Source organism: Helianthus annuus, chromosome 17 (assembly GCF_002127325.2).
Source record: "Helianthus annuus cultivar XRQ/B chromosome 17, HanXRQr2.0-SUNRISE, whole genome shotgun sequence".
Taxonomy (NCBI): domain Eukaryota; kingdom Viridiplantae; phylum Streptophyta; class Magnoliopsida; order Asterales; family Asteraceae; genus Helianthus; species Helianthus annuus.
This window is the reverse complement of record NC_035449.2, coordinates 80239173-80256263: the sequence shown is the minus strand read 5'-3', so window position 1 is coordinate 80256263 and position 17091 is coordinate 80239173.

Sequence of the window (17091 nt, the reverse complement as noted above, 5' to 3'; positions counted from 1 at the left end):
CGGACTATGCAAGGGATTACATAATTATGGATGCATACATAATTATGAAATTCAGTGCACATAAACCACAATAAGATTTGTCATGTGTAAGAACCTATAGTGGCAAAAATAACGAAACGTGAACAATGTAATGGAGGTACGGTGGACGCACCAATGGCGCTTTATATATTTATATAAGTGTCCCTCTTACATTGCAAGCATGACGTTATTTAAGTTACTAGAAGTGCAGAACCCTAACCAATGTTGTTTTATCTTTTCGACTTCAAGTTTTGTTGGATCTGAGTTTCTTTTTGATTGTATTTTGTGTTTGAAGTTAAGATGAAAATGGATGAGTTGTGCAGCGGAATTAAAATGAAAACAAACTTTGCATACAATCAAATGAGAGTAATACTTTAATCAAACATCTTTTACACAATGAACCGAATGATTGAATTTAATTTCAACAACGATTACAAAGATAGATGTATGAATGCAAACTCCCCATCAGCCCGAGCTCAGTAGTTTGTTCGTGCAAAGAAGACGAATGATGTGAAGAGCTAATAGAACAGTACAAAATACTGAACTATTGTAGGATCGGATTTCCGACCTAAACGAGTCGTTCGGAAGAGCTCAACTCCGTTTCAGAGGCGGAAACAAGGAAACGGACGTGCACACAGCTTGTATCACACTTTAATCCTCTTGTATATTGATTTTACAACGTTTACGTTTACAAGGAAAACCGGCAATACCTCGGTATCAGATCTGAACAATGTTACAAATGAAATGAACAAACCACCTATATATACTATTCCAGGACCGCTCATATGACATTACCATAAAGGCGATCCATGTGAATTACAATATGAGCGAACCAACATGATGCCTTATCAGCGATCCTCCTTTTTTTGACCTTATCAGCGAACCCCATGATTCCAAACAGCCAATCACTTCAAACGAAGACTTTTAAAATGGTGGGCTTCAAGATGGGCTCTCATTGGCTAATAAAATGGCTATCTCTCATTGGGCCACATAACGGTGGCTTGTCATTGGGCCATCCATTATTTTGTCTTTAGTGAACATGTAAGACTTGATGTAAAGTATGAAGTAAACGGTCAACATTGAATTCTTTGAATTCTTATATCATGACATCACTTGTGATGTCACCTAGGTGATGTCACTCGTGATGTCATGCCCGATCGGATCCGCAACGCAACCCAGACTCGGTATTAAGACGAAGACCACAGATGACTGCACCAACAGACTCCCCCTCAGATGTTGACGAGTCTTAAGTGTCGAGTCTTCAACGACTTCAGTCTTTATCAGTGTAAGCATCCTCAAATCTTTCTCTTCTCTTTTCATCATCACCAATAGACTCTCCACGGACAATCTCTACTCAGATGTCTTCAGACTCCCCCTTTCGATATGCTGGGATCGCAGTCTGGCATGTTGTAATCACAAAGTCTTCAGATATCGGAACCTGGTCTTCAAAACCTGCACATCCTCTACCCAAAAATAAATTTTCTGATGATAACATGTAAAGATCTAATGAATCATTCGCAGACAGTATACAATCACAGAATGATTTTACAATTTGAAGAACCACTTTGAGATATATATCATTTTTGTTTTCAAAAATCAACACACTCTCCCAAACCATCTGTTCATCATGTTTAGCACTCGGAATTTTGAAAATCAACTTTTCAATACCAGTTGTCGAAAATCTTTTTGACTTTTTCAAAAATTTATGCTAAAACACACTGAAAATCTTTTTGGATTTTTGACATAAGAGAAATAAAATGCAGTAAAGATATATTTACAGACAATATTTTTGAGAGTTTGTGTAAGAGGATCATATCAGCTAATGAGACAAATCACCAACACCGTTAAGCTTTGATTTCATTTTAAGTTTTAAACAATTTACCTAGATTGTCAGTATACTGGTCCATTTAAATTTTCACACAAAGTTCAACTATTCCGAGATACGATATTAATGTTTTAAGCACTTAAACTTATCCGTGTGTCCCACTACTTGAATATACTCCCGTATCCAGATCCCAATATTCAGTCTTACAGGTGAGTATACCACAACTGATATCTGTAAGGGGTTAGGTGCGAAACCGTGAGAGCTCAGGTCAGAACTTCCGTTCAACAGAGAGATGACGGCTCGACTTTTGGTGGGTCCCCTTTAGAGGATCTTTTTTACAACAGCAATGACTATCAATTTTATTGTTTCATCGATTTGCTGAGGGCGGCGCTTTTTCAAGCATTTGCAGAAAGTATTATCCGGGGACTAGGTCAGTACTTCCATACAGCAGAAGTCCCGGGATAATACCCCAGATATCACTGAGCATAAAGACCTAGTATCTCAGAATAAGGGACCTTTCAAACAAGATTTCAGGGGTTACCTATATATCCAAGTTTGTGTTAACCCACAGAACAAGCAAGTTTGAAATTTAGGTTTATATCTCGTCACAATTTATTAAATGTGCAAAAATCTACTGACACATCCACAGTAAGATTGTTTAACACTTTTAAACTTCCCAAATCTTTAGCATGTCGTGATAGTCCGCTGATGTACTATCATTTCCTCTTTTTCACAACAAACTCATTTTTAGATTTTTATCATGTTTTTGACATTTTCAAATTTTCTAATGCTTTTGGATTTTCAGAAATTTTCTACTCCCCCTAAAATGCAAACACATTAACGAAAATTGAAAACAAATTGTACAGAAACATGACAACCGATATCAAATCGCATCAAATCGCCATTTACTTTGGCATAAACAATCAGAACTCCCCCTATCAACAAACTATTTTCTCATTTAGATTTCAAAACACTTAAGTTTGTTTTAATCAAAATGATTTTTCCGGAAAATAAGTTTGATTGATTTTACCACTTGTAAGTATATCAATACTAAGTTCGGGGATGTGGTTCATCATTTTGTCTCTCAATTGCTTGTAGGAAAATGCAAGTACAAATTAATGTCCTTGATTTACCGTATGCACAAGTTATGCCCAATCAAATCTTCTAACCACTGGTACACAAACATAAACAAACCTTTTTTACCGTTTTGCATGATTGACATTACCATAGTAAATTCCTCAAGTAAGATGCCGATACCTGCTCCTCGCTTACCCACCTGGAAGCTCCGGCATATCCCTTCAACCTGTAAAGTTTTAACAATATCAAACACTTTCAAATCATCCTAATTAAACCTGAAAGATGCCGATTCCTGATCCACGATATAAACTTGGGATCTCCGGCAAGTCCGGTGTTTTAGTCAAACATAATGTCTATCCAAGCCTCACCAGGCTTGGGTGACTTTGGAACACATCTGTCCCACCAACATTTTGATTTATAAAACTCTTTAGCATCTTTTACCTTCTTGTCAACCATCTTACCAAAAATATGTTTGACTTTCCCGTTGAAAGCCTTCTCAACATCAAATTCTCCTTTATCAGCAAAGAATTGATTTGAGATCTCAACCTTTCCAACTTTCTTCATCAAATTTTCCTTTGACAATGACGGAAAATTTTCTTCGTTCAACTCAGGAACGGAATTATCAATCTTTTTCTCAACACATGACTCCTCTGATTTTATGGAATCAGATTCATTGTCAGAATTACCGTCAGATTTAACAACCCATTTTTGTTTACTTAAATCACCTCTTCTTTTGTAAAACCTTTTTGAACTTTCTCCTTCCTCAGAAGTAGAATTTTCAAACTTTTTAACAATTTTTACAGATTGTTCTTTCTTATCAATACAAGTTTTTCTCAAAACAGAGTTAGAAGAAACTCCCTGTTTTTGGTAGTTGGGCTTGGGGCAATTCCATGCTATGTGTCCAACTTCTTGACATTTGAAACAGGTTCTTCTATCAACTCTCGAAGCAAACTTCCTCACATTCTTCTTTACTTCAGCAAGAAACTCTTGATTCGACTGCTTCCAAAACGGTTTCTTCTATTCATCCTCTGAACTTCCTCCTGAAACAAATTTTGTTTTTGGTTTATAAGTTTTCTGATTTTTATAATTTTCTGAAGAATTGAAACCAAGACCTTTCTTTTTGAGATTACCATTATGGTTTGGTTTCTTTTGATAACCTGAACCATAATCGTAACCCTTTTTCTTGTTCAATCTCTGTTGAACTCTTGAAGTGTACTTTTTAGGTTTTTCAGTAAGATTTACATCTTTTATTTCAGAAATATTAATTTCGAGCAAAAGTTCAATATTAATCAATTTTAAGCCGATTTTAGATCTGAAATTCTCAAAGTTTTGTTAAATCATGATTCCGCACACACTGTGTAAATTTGAAGCGATTCTAACCGTAAAAAGGTATGTTTTTTCGAAAAAGAAAGGTGTAGAAGCAGAAAAAGTGATGAAAACGAGCTGTATATGCGAGATCTCCTCCTCCTTGGCTCTGATACCAATTGTAGGATCGGATTTCCGACCTAACGAGTCGTTCGGAAGAGCTTAACTCCGTTTCAGAGGCGGAAACAAGGAAACGGACGTGCACACAGCTTGTATCACACTTTAATCCTCTTGTATATTGATTTTACAACGTTTACGTTTACAAGGAAAACCGGCAATACCTCGGTATCAGATCTGAACAATGTTAGAAATGAAATGAACAAACCACCTATATATATTATTCCAGGACCGCTCATATGACATTACCATAAAGGCGATCCATGTGAATTACAATATGAGCGAACCAACATGATGCCTTATCAGCGATCCTCCTTTTTTTTGACCTTATCAGCGAACCCCATGATTCCAAACAGCCAATCACTTCAAACGAAGACTTTTAAAATGGTGGGCTTCAAGATGGGCTCTCATTGGCTAATAAAATGGCTATCTCTCATTGGGCCACATAATGGTGGCTTGTCATTGGGCCATCCATTATTTTGTCTTTAGTGAACATGTAAGACTTGATGTAAAGTATGAAGTAAACGGTCAACATTGAATTCTTTGAATTCTTATATAATGACATCACTTGTGATGTCACCTAGGTGATGTCACTCGTGATGTCATGCCCGATCGGATCCGCAACGCAACCCAGACTCGGTATTAAGACGAAGACGACAGATGACTGCACCAACAACTATTTATAGGCACTTGCAAACTACTGAGCATCTTTGCTGACGTCACCATGAAAGTGACATCTAACCTCCTAACAAACTCTAACCTCTGATCTATACAGACACTGCTTGTGTTAACTACTGCTAATACATTCTATTACAAAACAGACTTTAGAACAGCTGCTGCAACCTTCTACTGCTGTGAACCCAGCAGCACTTGTCCGGATCAGCAGTGCTTGACTCAAGGCAGTAGATTGAATCAGTAGGACTTTAGTCTTCCATCAGATCTTTAGTTGAGCAGCAGTTATGGGTCAGCAGTTTAGCAAGATCAGCAGATAGGAAATCATCAGTAGTTGTAATCACTTTCAAGGGGAGAGATTTGTATATCAGCATCTGCTTATTCAGAATCCACTGTTCTGATCCAGTTTTGGCTTTAATTATCTGTTCCTCTGATAGGGTTCAATCCCAATAATCTCCCCCTGGAACAGATAATGCCAAAACCCTTCATTATTTGTGGATATTTTATTGCCTCATTAACAGCTCCCTTATCTGACCTTTAAATTGTAATTCAAAGTCAAGGGCATCTGTATCTTCATCATCCCTGCTAAGTGGAAGATCAAGGAGATCCTGCAAATCTTCAAGACTCAGGCCAAGAGCTTGTTCCCTTGATATTTTCTCCACTTCTCCACCAGACCTGAGCAAAGTCAATACGCAGGTCTGTTTGTCAGTTGCCCACTTTTGTATTTTTGAGCCTGGTGGGTTTCTTGGGAGATGTTTATTTGCAGAAGTATTTGGTGAGGTTGGCCTGTTCATCACTGGCTGAGCAGTGGTAGCAGATTTTTCCTGTTCAAGTTCTTCTTTTAACGTTCTTAACAAGCCTTCTTTTAATACAGCATTTCCAGCAAGAATTTCTTGAACAGTTTCAGCTCCTAACTGGCTTTGTGTCCTTTTGTAGATGGCATTACCAGCTGGAGCAGTGGATCTCCTGATTTGTAGCTTTGATGGTCCTTTTGAAACCGCTGCTTCAGGATAGTCAGGTTTTTGAGGAATTTTTGGATCTTTCTTTCTTAATTCCTCCAACCTTTTGTTGGTTGACCTGACGAAATCTTCTTTCCATCTAGCAACTTGTCTTTTGGTGCCAAATTCAGCAACAACCAGTTCTTTTTTCATTCTCTTTAGTTCCAACTGCTTTTCAGGTACATTCCTTTTGAACTTTGCCCAATCAGGAGGAGTGTGAGTGACTTTCCTTTTTATCATATCTTAAATTCTGGCTGCTTCAGCTTCAAGCTCTGGAACAGTCCACTCTTTGTACATGTGTCTCTCTCCTTTGTATTTCTTGTAAAACATAATGCTTTCAATGTAGTCTTTCTTCAAAGTTTCAGCTGCTCTTTCTGAAATTTGTTGACTGACATTTTTAGCAAAACGTTCTAGGGAACTGACTTATGTGAGCAGATATTGGTAGTATCTTGATATTTCTTTGTCAGATTTCCCTTGTGTGTTTCTTTTCGAGATATCCTCTACTTGCTTGGCCTTTATCTTCAAATATTCTTCAATGTTTTTGGGCCAGGGATATCCTTTGATTGAAGGCAAACTCCTTTTGGCAGGGTCATCCTCAGTATAAAAGGACTTTATTTCTTCTCTAACTGCTTCCAGTTTAAGAGGAAATTGAACACCTGCAGGAGGTAAGAGCTTGTGCATTGGAAAAGAAGAGAGCGGAACTGGTTTTGGTATATTGACAAGAGCTAAAGGTTTTGAAGATGTTGGGGATGGTGAAGTGACATCATCTTTAGGAATTAGCCTTCTCCTCTTTATTTGAGGAGGGACTGATGATGTTTTGGATGGAAAGGTGGTTGTAGTGGCAGTGGTTTGTGATAGACTAACAGTTGTTGAAACAACTGGTGTTCCAACTACTGTTGTCTTTACAGCAGAAGTTATAACAACTGCTGTCTTCTGCCTTTTGACAGGAGGTGATTGTGATTTTGGTGGTGATGGAGGTAAAGCAGTGGATGTAGTGTGTGTTGAGGTGGTGTGTGTTGAAGTGGGAACAGATGTTGAAACTACTGAAGTACCAACAGCAGCTGATACAACAGGAGTTACAACAGCTGTTTTAGGTGGTGGTTTTTGAGCAGACTTTGAACGTCTGACCGGAATGGATTTGGGTAGCCTTACTTTTCTAGTAGGCTTCTTCTTTTCATCAATGAGATTTTCATCATCTCTTGACCCTGAAGTACCCTGATCCGGATAATCCACCCTGGCTTTCTTTTTGGCCTCTCTATCCCTTTTTACACATGCAAGTGCTTCTGCAAGTGCATTTGTGGTCACATCAATTTTCTTACTCCCATCTGGCAAAGGAATCTGTTTGGTCATATTGGAATTTTCTGGTGCGAGGTAGAGACCATATGTTATTCCTTTCCTTCTCCATTCCTGAATTTTCTCCCCCTTTTTGGCATTATCTTCGGGGAGTTGATCAATGAAGAACACTGGTGGAGGAGCAGTGCCAGTGGAGTGCAAGATCTGAGTTTTGAGAGCCTTTAGATCAGCCTGAGTGTCTTTGTACCTAGACTCCATAGCATTTCTCAATTGTTGAACATGTTTTTCATGTTGCTGATCTGCTATTTGTGCTTGATGATGGAGAAAAGGTTGAAATAGATTCCAGAGCTCATTTGTAGCAGGTGCCTGTTGGAGAGTAGGTGCTTGAGGTGGAACAGCGGTGGATTGTACCTTTTGTACTTGTAACAACTGTTGTAGCATATCTTTGAGTTCTGCAACAGAGTTATCAAGTTTTTCAACACGAGCCGTCAATTTCTGGTACTTTAAATCATCACCCAAATTAATGGGATCATCTGATTTCCCACTAACAGTGGTTTTATCAGTGGTAGAAGTAGGGAGTTTACTCCAAACCTTAACCACTGATGCCCCTTTTTCTTGGTACTGGGGTCTTCCTCCTTCAACACTTGACAACCTTTTGATGTTGCCAGTAGGATAAATAAATCCACTGGTGGTTGGCAGAGGTGCTATAAAAGGAATTGCCTCCAAGGAAGTCTTATTGATGTAACCACTGTCCAACTATAAACCTGTAGGTTCAACAGTTGTAGTGGCTGCTTCACTTGGATTACCACAAAGAGTTACTTGTAACTCAATGGGTGTACCCTCCTCAGGTTGTGTTGGTGGGTTAGCAATGAATGATACAGCAGACTCAGTCATTTGTTGAGGCATATTCTCATTGATAGGTGATTGAGAAGGACTGTGTAATGCCTGGTTCAAATCAATTGCATCCAACAGTAGTTGTGTTTTTGGTGGAATTGAGGATGTTATGGTGGGTGTAGGAAGCGGATTTGCTCCGGGCATTGAGCTGTGGATGATGGAAACGAGTGTATCCAGAGCATCATAATGTGGTGGCCCTTTGTGTACAACCTGTTCTTTTTGTGAAGAAGCAGGAGGAGGTATGGTTATGGGTTGAGATATTTGTACCAACTGCTGTGAGGAAGTAGCAGCAGTGGTTTCTTGTGACATTTGTGTTGTCACAGGCATTAACTCTGGTATCTCATCCTCCAGAGTTGCCTTTTTGATTGGATTGGATTGTGATGTAATGTGGACGGCTTTACCTTTTATGGAAGATTGGATTGCAGTTGCAATGTCTCCTTGTTTTTCAAGGGTTGCATTCTTCCAAAATTCCCTTTGGGTCGCCAAGTAGATGGGTGCGTCGGCGATGAGCAAAGTTTTGTACTTTGATTTTGCCATGATGGTGATAATGGAATTGAAAAGATCTGTGGTTCCTGGTTTTGTGAGAAGACCCAGGAGATTGTGAGATTTTTTGAATGGAATTTCAGTGGAAGTTGCCTTTTGAGAGGCTGTTTTCGATGATTTTGATGAAGGTTTTGCAGAGAGCTTCGATTTTGTCATTTTTGAAATGAAACGATCGAAGAAATTTGTGACAAATGAGAAGAAAAACTGCTTTGAGAAGAGAATTTTTAAGAATTCAATTCGACAGTAAAACCCTGTTTTGATGGTGAGTGGGGATGTTATAGGAAAGAGAATGAATGCTGACGTGGCAGCCGTTACAAAAGGTCTGACTGCTATGTACTGCCCACGTGACAACCACTGGTGAAAATGAAGGACAATACTTTTGGTGAAAGCAACTGATGAAAGCAGTGGAAAGGGGGCAGTGGATGATTTTCACTATCAGTGGATAGCATATCAGTGAATAAGACACTGCTTTTGAACAACAATGGTTATCAAGGAATGAGAGAACAGAGGTTGCCTTTCAGCAGTGGGCAGACTTTTTGAAGTAGAGCAGACTTTTGAACAATCAGTGGTTATGGCAGACTTTTAAGGATTTTAATGAAATTTTCATTTTTAAGCTATTTTTAAGGATGGATTTTTTATTTTCTGAAAACATTTTGTTGCTTTTATTCATAGAAAAACAAGATGTTGCTTGTTATTCCATGTTTAGCATCCCAATCCTAGAGACCAAGCTTTCAAAAGTGGCTGTTTCAAGTACTTTTGTGAGCACATCTGCCAGCTGGTCTTTAGTTGGGACATGATGCAGAGAAATCAAACCTTTTTCATAGCAATCCCTCACAAAGTGATGTCTGATGTCGATGTGCTTTGTGGTAGAATGGGAAACTGGATTTTTGATGATATTTTCTGCTGCCTGGTTGTCCAACATGAGTGGTGTCTTTAAGGCAGTGATACCAAAATCCAGTAACTAATTTTGAAGCCACAGGAGTTGGGCTGTACAGCTTGCAGCAGCAATGTATTCAGCCTCAGCAGTGGATGTTGAAACTGCTGCTTGCTTTTTGCTTTGCCAAGATACTAAGCAATCACCTAGAAATTGGCACCCTCCTGAAGTGGACTTCCTTGTGGTGTGACATCCAGCAAAGTCACTGTCTGAAAAACCTGAAAGCTTGATATTCCCATTAGCTGGATACCAGATACCAAGTGTGGGAGCACCTTTTATGTATCTGAGAATCCTTTTTACAGCAATGAGATTTGATTTTCTGGGAGCTGATTGACTTCTTGCACAGACACATGTTGCAAACATGATGTCTGGTCTAGATGCAGTTAGGTACAATAAAGACCCAATCATGCTTCTATAGAGTGTTTGGTCAATCAGCTCATCCTTTTCATCAGACATGACCAGCTTATTTGTGGCCATGGGTGTGCTGCATGGTTTACAATCATTCATATCAAATTTGGTTAAAAGTTCTTTAGCATATTTGCTTTGATGAATGAAAGTTCCATTTTGCAATTGCTGTACTTGGAGACCAAGAAAGCATTGCAGCTCACCCATTGCACTCATTTCAAACTCAGCTGTCATGAGTTCTCTAAACTCTTCACACATTTTGGTACATGTGCTTCCAAAAATAATGTCATCCACATAAATTTGGACAATCATTAAATCTTTCCCTCTCCATTTAAGAAACAGTGTTTTATCAATGGTACCTCTTTTGAAACCATTTGAGAGTAGAAAGTTGGAAAGAGTTTCATACCAGGCTCTAGGTGCTTGTTTCAGGCCATACAAGGCTTTGTTTAGCCTGTAGACATGATCAGGATAAAATGGATCCTCAAAGCCTGGAGGTTGACATACATATACCTCTTCTTGCAATGTACCATAGAGGAAAGCACTTTTGATATCCATCTGAAACACCTTCATGTTGTGGTTGACAGCAAAGGCCAGGAACAGTCTGATAGCTTCCAATCTTGCAACAGGGGCGAATGTTTCATCATAATCAATCCCCTCTTCCTGTCTGTAACCTTGAACCACAAGCCTGGCTTTATTCTTGACAACAATGCCCCTTTCATCTGTTTTGTTCTTGAAGACCCACTTTGTGCCAATGGGACTAACCTCTTTTGGCAGTGGTACAAGCTCCCATACTTGTTGTCTCTTAAACTGTTGGAGCTCCTCTTGCATGGCTTCTACCCAGCTGTTGTCTTTTAGTGCCTCTTGGTACTTGACTGGCTGATGAAGTAATAGAAAACCAGCAAAAAGACAAATGTTTTGGGTTTGGCTTCTTGTGAGCACCCCTTCATTGATGTTGCCAATGATTTGATCAGGTGGATGAGATCTCAAGAAGATTAAATCTCCTTGGTATGGTATGATGGCATTTGTTGGTGAAGGCTGCAAATGTGTATCATCTGAGCTAACCACTGCTGATGACTTTGATGACCCAGCAGTGGCTTCAAAAGGTGGTGGAATGGGTGGTAATGGAGTGGACCACTGCTGACTTTTATCCACTGTTTGAGAACTTTTGTCAGCAGTGTTTGAGGATGTGGAAGCAGTGGTGAATGGGCTACTTTGGTCAACAACTGTTAATGTAGCAGTGGTTGAGCTTTGATAGATGTTTTGAACAACTGATGCTTTTCCCTTTGTGGCAGACCTTTGAGGGATGATGACTTCATACCCATAGTCTGGTGTTGTATCCTCTGATGGACCTGCACTGTTAGTCTTGACAGCAGTATTTTCAAAAGTGAATTTTTCAAGATCAAACAGTTCAGCAGGATTTGCTGGGATTTTCATTGATGAAAGTTCATTGAACTTTACATCCAAAGTCTCCTCCACTACCTTGGTCCGTGCATTGAACACTTTGTAGGCCTTGGCAGTGGTTGAGTATCCCAGAAAATAACCACAATCAATTTTGGCTGCAAATTTTGAAATGGAGTCTTTTAAATTAAAAATAAAGCATGGGCAGCCAAATACCTTAAAGTATGAGATTAGTGGTTTGATTTTATACAGAATTTCATAGGCAGTCTTTTTGTGCCTGGGGTTTATTAAAACTCTGTTCTGGACATAGCAAGCAGTGTTTACTGCCTCTGCCCAGAAAGTTAATGGCAAACCTGAATCTGCAAGCATGGTTCTGGCAGCCTCAATCAAAGTTCTGTTCTTTCTTTCAACAACCCCATTTTGCTCTGGTGTTCTAGGGATGCTGTACTGCCTTACAATCCCTTTCTTCACACAGAAGGCATCCAACTCCCTATTTTTAAATTCTGTGCCATTGTCACTCCTAAAGCTTTTCACTGGAAGGTCAAATTGCTTTTCAACCTGTGTCACAAAGTCTTGCAAAATGCCTGCAGTTTCATCTTTAGAGTGCAAAAAGAAAGTCCATGTAAACCTAGAAAAGTCATCAACTATAACCAAACAATATCTTTTCTTTTTAAGGCTCATGACTTGAACTGGGCCAAACAAATCCATGTGTAGCATTTGCAAACACTGGGTTGTTTTGGACTCTTCAATGGACTTGTAGGAACTTTTATGCTGTTTTCCTTTTAAACAGGATGTGATACCTGTGTCACTTCAACCATCAAACAAATACCAAACCAATGAAATATTGTACTTCATACTTGGGATTTGTATAAACATGTGTATCATTTGCACATATCAACTCTTGTTCGATTTCGGGCTTTAGATCGCTTTCTGGAGGGTTATAAGCACACTGATGCGTAAATATAACCAGTTTAATGCAACGAACACTCCGGAATAGTGACATAGGCTTAACATACCTTAAATAACCTTTACATAACTTAGAAATAAGTTTGGAAGGTTTGGTATGCCGAAATCAAGTTAATTCGCTTATAGGGACTAAAATTGACAAACTACGAAACTATGCCGATTTGAACTGTAACGAACATTCCGGAACATGCCCATAAGTTAAACACACCCTAAATATCCCTTACATAGCTTGGAAATAGGATTTGAGGGGTTCGGTGTGCTAAAATAAACTTTTGGGTCATTCGGGGACTAAAAGCGTCAAAAAGTGCATAAGTTTGCATTTTCGCGCATATCTTACGTTCTGAATACATCCGGACATCCAAAAATTTATGTAATCATTAAAATATTATGTTTTAGTGATTGGCTTGTCAAAAATCTATTCGTCGCGCAATTTGGATCGTTTTTGCGTCCGTTACGACTTCCATCGTAATTAACCGAACAACGCAACCGTACGGCCAAACGAACCGACATCCGACATATTTTTGAGCATGTTTCAAGTTCCCTATACTTTAACTTCATTTTAGAGCCTTAAAATGGGGTTAACGGGGCTTAAACGTGTCAAAACGCATCAAAAACCAAGTTTGGAGGTGCAGGGGCCTGTTATGCCAATTGCTAAAAGTTACTGCCAGCAAATAAGGTCCTTACGGACCGTATGGAGTTGCTTACGGTCCGTAAGCCTCTCCCAGGTCAGAATACTTCATTTAATTAAAACCCAGCTGCTCCCATGGTTTTGCACTTAGTTTCTTTGATTCTATGGACTGGTTTTGGATGCCCCTAGTATCACAAAACCTTGTGCTCACTTGTACGCTCAAGATTAAAGCACGGGAATCAAGAAACGATCCTAACGGTGCTAGAAATCCTATAAATACCCCCACCCTTCTCACCCCCCCAACTCACTTGAATTCTGAGATTTTCTCTAAGTTGGAGTGGTTATCACTTCATACCTGAGAAATACTTGGAATTCAATCTTGCGGGGACCTTCTGTAAGTATTCTTTCGCGTTTTCCGTTTGTTTTAGCATTAAAGTCAAACTGTGTTTGACTTTCTGCTTTGACCAGTTTTTGGTCAACACGAAGTTCGTTTGAACTTCATAACGTGAGCGTAATCACGATGGTTATAGTCCCTAGTGACTACACCTACTGATTACCACGTTATCTAGGCTCAGTGACGAGTCGTAGTTTCGGCCAAAATGCGTTTTCTTGCGTATTTTGTAACCAAACTACTCTAGGGTATCAAAACCGTTTGTTTTGATACCAAACCTGTTTTCTAACTTTACTAAATATGTTCTAGCATGTTTAGCTCGTCGCTTTTAGATTTGTGCTTGTTTAGGGTCGTAAAGGTAAGCGATCTAATCAATCGCTTATACTTTCGAACCCGACCCACTTGGTCGATCATTAGGATCCGACCAAACACTTTAGGAGACCATAGTTGTATAAGGAATAACCTTCCGAGGTTATACCTTATGGTCACGTCGTTTAAGTAGTTGTATGATAAGTAGTTCTTATGCCTTAGGTAAATTACCAAAATGCCCTTTTGCACCAAAATTTATTTAAAGCATATGTAACCTAAATTTTGACATCTAAACTAATTAGGTAACTATATTAGACATGTTAAGGCATATTTTACTTGTCATAGGACTAGTTAAGCGGTCTGAACGCGTTTTACGCGAACGACGCGTTAAAGTAGCATAAGCTACCTAAACGGGTCGTAATGGGTCGTAAGCACTTAGGTTAGGTTTCATTCTAGTATGTGGGCTTTGATTAACCATATCATATGAGTTCCAATACTCATTTGGTTTACGAAACCTCATACTATCCAATCCCCTGATTTAGGTCCGGTTATTTATGGAGTTATCTATATAGGGTGCCGTTTGATTTCCGTGATCCCTCTAGCTTTGCTTGGTTGTTGTTCAAGACTTCTAAGCACCCTCAGGTGAGTACATAGACCCCTCTTTTACTGTTTTTCAAACATTTTGGGGTGAAACACATGTGCCTACTTGTTACTTTCATGCTTTTCATGTTTTCATATCATATACTTGCTATTTTCATTAGTACCCTATTAGTACACGATTTCATTATGTTTTGCTATGTATGTTTACTTAACATGCTAGCACATTGTTTTACATCACATTTCTTTTGCTATGTATGTTTACTTAACATGCTAGCACATTGTTTTACATCACATTTCTTTTGCTATGTATGTTTACTTAACATGCTAGCACATTGTTTTACATCACATTTCTTTTGCTATGTATGTTTACTTAACATGCTAGCACATTGTTTTCACTACTTTTCTGCTATGTATGTTTACTGAGCATGCTAGCACATTGATTTACATGACTTTTCTACTTTGTATGTTTACTTAGCATACTTAGTACATTTGATTTACATTTACCTTTTTCATGCTATGTATGTTCATTTAGTCCATACTTAGTACATTCACATCACATCACATGCTTACATTCGGTGAAACATTTGGTTTGTTTAAACGGTTCTTTTACTACATTCATTAACATTAGCTACGCCGCTCGGTAGTAAGTAATGGTACCATAGGACTTGACAAATCCCGTTCCTGACATCCTAGGTTTGTTTGGGTATAAGGAATGACTGAATCCGTGAACATTTTCACTTTGATAACCTTTACTCTAAGGTTATCCTGCTGTCTCAAGGCTTGAATGTATTGCGTTTAACATACCGCATAAATGTTTATATCAGTATAGCATGCACATCCACAAAACATAACATTGATTTAAACTGAGTTTTACTTCAATACTTTGTTTTGTGCATTTTCACCTATGGTTTAGTTGATACATATTTCACTTGCCATACATGACTTTTTGTTTACACATTTCATGATTACATTTGACATAGACATTTTTGACATGGTTTTTACTATGACATTTGACAAATGGTTTAGACATGGGCAATTTACATTAATGGTTTGTTTGGGTAAGTGATTTGAGTAACGAGACGTGTGTAATGTGATACAAGCATGGTGGATACGCCGCTGGTACTTCCTATATATAAGTGCTTGTATTATATTACATGTCGTAACGTCATTTAAATCATTCAATTTGGACTTATACATTTTATACAAATAACATATTTTTCACAAGACATTGTTTTACAAAACAGATTGATTTATACAAATTCATTTTACTGGGTTATTCATTTAACCTTACATTATTCTTTTAAATACACATATCTATCATCGCTTTTCAAATGATTTATAAAACAAAACATTTTACAAGGATCATGACTGACTTTTGTTAAACAACTTTTTCTAAACTTATAAGTCATGAATCCTAAATCAATAAAACCTGTGTACTCGCCGGCATTTTTATGCTGATGTATTTTCACATGTGTTTCAGGTACTATATTTGATGATAATTTTGACGCATGCTCACATAGGATTGGACGAGGCCTTAGTGACATTAAAAGATGCAAGACTAGTTAAATTTTGTATTACTTCTTTGTTTGTTAAGACATTGTAACTCTTAAATCAATAAAACAGCATTTCAATTTTCCCATGTGTTATGAAACAATGATTCTGTTACAACACTCTCCGACGATTCCGCCACGTTTTGTTGTTTTACGTGGTCGGGGTGTGACACAGGAAATGCAATGTTCAGAACATGAAAACAATTTTTGTGGTAGGCCTCTCACCAAACCATTTTTTGAAATTTCTGTTATTGTTTTAAGATTTGTGTGCCCCAGTCTTTTGTGCCAAAGTTCTGTCTCTTTGTTAGAGGCAGCTGAGAACAGACAGGCATCAGCTCTGGGACACTCTTTTGACATGTCAACAACATAAACATTGCCACTTCTTTGAGCAACAAGTTTAGTTTGACTATTTTTGATTATTGCTTCAATCTTTTTGACAATTTCTGGTCCAACAATCCTACAACAATATTTTGTGAAGAATGACCCAAACCCTTTGTCACTCATTGAGATACACTCAGAAGGTTGAATTTTCGATTGTCTATTAGATTGACATTTTCAAATTTTACATTGCCAGATTGCACTGTTCCAGACCCTAGAACCTTTCCTTTACTATTATTTCCAAAGGATATATCACCCCCACCATGGATTTTAAAGTCTTTGAGGAGGGCTTTACATCCTGTCATGTGCCTGGAGCCTACACTATCTACATACCAAAGACTATCAAAGCATGCAGAAGCTCCCTGCACATGAAGTAAAAGGATTAGTTCATTAAGGACTCCAAAGCCAACAGGGCTTTGGATGGAGTCTCAACAGTGTCTGGTATGGATGCAGTGTGATGGACAGTGGTTAAGTCAGGGGTTTGGACAGTTTTAGTACTGTTCCTTGCTAACCACTGTTGAGGGTCTTGCCCAATCACCTGCTGGTAACCGAAAGGATACCTATTCACTCTGGGTTTAGAGGGCTTTTTGTAGACCTCATAAACGTGTGGAATCCTTTGGTAGGACTGTTTTTCCTTGCCTTTTCTGAACTGGTTGGCAGGAGGTGCATCAGTAACCTGAACATCTCTTTTAACAGATGTTTGGTTCAGCTGTTTTGTGACAGCTGTTTG